We start from the raw sequence: 3655 nt of genomic DNA, 5'->3' as shown, positions 1-3655 counted from the left end.
GTTTGAAAAGAGTTGGTAAACAGAAATACGATGAATATGCGGTAAACGGGTTGAGAAAAGTTTCGACTAATACTCCCTAGAATGTGTCCATGCTTTACAATCATACAACATGCATACAATAGTAAACCACCTTTCGGCGTGAATGCTACGGCTTCTAAGGCTAGAACGCATGCAATAAATATGCGATAAGTCTACATGGTTTACACATAAACCTCTATCTCTATATATGCGATGACAACATGACATTCACACAAATATGCGACCACATAATATCACTCCCATTACTAGGATGCATACGATGCAAGTTGACAAACAGAGCTTATCTTTAAGTCCCTATCTCTTGTTTATGGAAGCCTAATCTTGCTCTTTCGAATTCAAATTCTAACCTAGCTCTCTCGAGACATTAGGTTCTTTCTTTAGATTCTCTCTCGAGTAACTCTAAAGGGTATTTTGCACAATATACAACAAGACAATCGCAAGCGATGAACTTCCTAGGTCATGTTAGCTTAGTTCTTCTCAACCCATTAAACTAGTTTAGCTACTCATGCGTATTAAGAGAGTGAGCAGATGTAGAAATAGAACTTTCATTGAATAGATATGAGATGAAGTACAAATAACAATGCAAGTAAAGTAGAGAGCCTGGTAGTAATTTCTTGCTGCTAGGCGTTTACACTGTTTCTACTCGTGCTCTAAAGATATTCTCGCTCTCGCGAGAGTCGGCCCGCTCTCTGTTCTTACGCCCCAAGGTTCTCTCCTGAGCTACATTGAGCGATCTCCAGCGTCACCACTCTTCTCTTGCTCCGCCGTAAAATGGAAAAGAAAACTATGAACAGAAGCACTGATGAATTCGTTAACTGATCAACCCCTTTTCTGAAGATTACACTTGGTATTTTTAGGGCATCAAAGGTGAAAGGTGGCTTCTCTCTCCCGATTGTATAGATGGGACAGCTTTAATTCCTGACTGATGCGTCGGATAATTGTCACCAATAAAGTTGAATGTACTTTGTGACCATCATCGACTGTCAACTTAATTTGGATCCGACTGCCGTCAACTTTCTGTCCCATCGATCTTAATTATTCTTTCACCCGGATGCATCCACCATGTTGCGCTGACCATGTTAGTGGATTTTTCCTTAATTTTGAAATTCTTTTCAAAATTAAAACCAAATTTTAGTGTTAATTTTATTAGTTAAACTAAAATTTCATTAATTTTATCAAAATTAATTCAATAATTAATTTTTAAATAAAATTAATAATTAATTTAAACAATTTAATTAATTCTTATTAATTTAATATCACATAATAAACTAAGTAAACACCAATTCCACAATCACAAATATATATTCATGTAACTAATATTTAAATCATATTTAAATATTATCCGAGTCTCCAATTTCGTTTAATTCCATAATTAAACGTGTAATTATATCGCATATAATTGCCTAATTCTCTTAATTCGAATTTGAATGCTTCAAATTTACTCATCACGCTATTCTAAGGTTTATTCTGTTTGTGAGCTAGTAGGGGGACCTAATGGATCTACAGATCATGGACTCTAACGATCCGAGATTAATCGACTAAACTCTTTACCTAATTAACCAACATTCGTTAACTACCGAGTCACTCCACTAAAGCCTAGTAATTGCACTCCCTGTTGGGTTTTATGTCCTAAAACTCGTGGTTTATAAACAATTAACTTATTATGTTATCAATAAATTTGTTATTGAGGTTTTATTCAATAAAGTTTGTTAGGCCTTTAAAGGATGTATATTTTCTATGTTAATTTCTCCAAAATTGTGTTGATTATTTCCTTTAAATGCTAATTTGTAGGTAAACGGTCTTAGGGGCATTTAGAAGTCATTAAGAAAAAAATAGGCCAAAAGGATTCAAAAATGACCAAGAGAATCGAGTATAATCGAGTGCCATCGAGTATTTAGAAAAATACTATAGAGTAAAATCGAGTAAGGCTGAGTAATCAAGCATCGAGTAAAAAGGCCATCGAGTAAATACCCAAAATGTCATCGAGTAAGGCTATCGAGTCATCGAGTAATAACTGAAAAGGTCATCGAGTAAATGTTACCGAGTATTGACCATCAAGCATCGAGTATTGACCATCATGCATCAAGGATCGAGTATGAAACAGAAAACTCACTTTTTAAACTGCAGAAAACTCAATGCGTTCGTTCTTTTTTTTCAGATTTTGATGCAATTCATCCTCGCGCCTCACGATGGTTTGTTGCTGGTATAAATTTTAGTTTAGTTCTTCAGCAAAAAAGAGAGGATATCATTTTGAGAGATCATTTTTTAAGAGATACTTCGGAAAGGAAAACCTCATTTCTAGGGAGGAAGCACGATTTCGATGGAGCCATGAATTTCTCTCTGTATCAATTAGTCTCTATGGTAATTTTGTTACCTACCTAAGTTAGAGTTTGATTTCTTTTTTATTTGTAAACAATAATTTGTAATTCTTCATGAATTTGTCTATGGATTTATGAAGTAATTTAATCTTGTTTCTATTTCAAGAGTTTTTGCAAATTCTTTTGAGTTTTCTACTTTCCTTTATCATTAGCAATCTGAATTTGAGTATTCTTGAATCTGATTTTAATTCTTGAAGCATATTGAATGATCTATATCTTGAGCATGTTTAGCCTAGATGCTTGGTTTTGTCACATTCAATCATGATTGAATATGTTGCTTTTAACATGTTCAATAGAATGTCTAGCCAAGATCTCCAAGAGGCAATAATAATTGTGTGTTGAATGGCTAACTAACCTAGGACAAACTAATTACTAGGTTTGGAGAAATTTTGGTTAATTGAGTAAGCTATCTTAAAAATTAATTGACGCAATTGAATCCTAGAACTTAATGCGCGTGTATTCTCTTCTATTTGACCGCTAAGGAACCCAATAGAGGTAGAAACATGTAGATAGATTAGGGTTAGGGCTATCCTACCTTGATCGTTGATTAGGATGCTTTCTTGACTAGGTTATGCTAGTTGTCTACCTTTGTAGAGACTACTTTAATCTAGATTAAGTAAGTAATTGTGTGCTTAATCCGATTGTGAATTAAATTTGTAGAATTCAATGATAAGAATTGCAATGAACGTCTAACTTGGATTAGAATCAAGATTGTTCTAAACTTGGTTACAACTATCCTTTATCTTTTTATTTTTAGCATGTTTCTTGTCTTAATCAAAAACCTCGTTTTATAGCTTTCATAGTTAAGCTTGGTTAAAGAAAGGATTAAATAACATTTTCTTGTGGATCGACCTCTTACTTCTACTTTAACTACGAGTTAGTTAAGTTGTTGTTCGAGCTTTATAAATATTGTTTGTTTTGGATTAGGTAGAATTAACGACACCTACTTAGCTCCGGACAAAGTTGTTATTGAATGTATGAATTGTTCATTTTGTTTTAGAAAGAAGAATAAATCCAATAAACTAAGGATCGATGACTCTGTAGTTGTTACAATTTGTTGTAAAGTGCTACAAATGAAGTAATCCTGATTCGTTCATGTATTGACATGAAGAGCGGAGGCGTCCTATGCAATGAGTTTGAAAAAGATCGGACCAAGAAATAAGCCACTCTTACTTTATAACGTTGTTTACTGTTTAAGACTGACTATTTCAAAGCGATGACCTAGGTAACTTGACTTT

This window comes from Benincasa hispida, chromosome 11, assembly GCF_027475165.1.
Source record: "Benincasa hispida cultivar pf3 chromosome 11, pf3_genome.v1.1, whole genome shotgun sequence".
Lineage (NCBI taxonomy): Eukaryota > Viridiplantae > Streptophyta > Magnoliopsida > Cucurbitales > Cucurbitaceae > Benincasa > Benincasa hispida.
Note: the sequence above shows the minus strand (reverse complement) of the source record.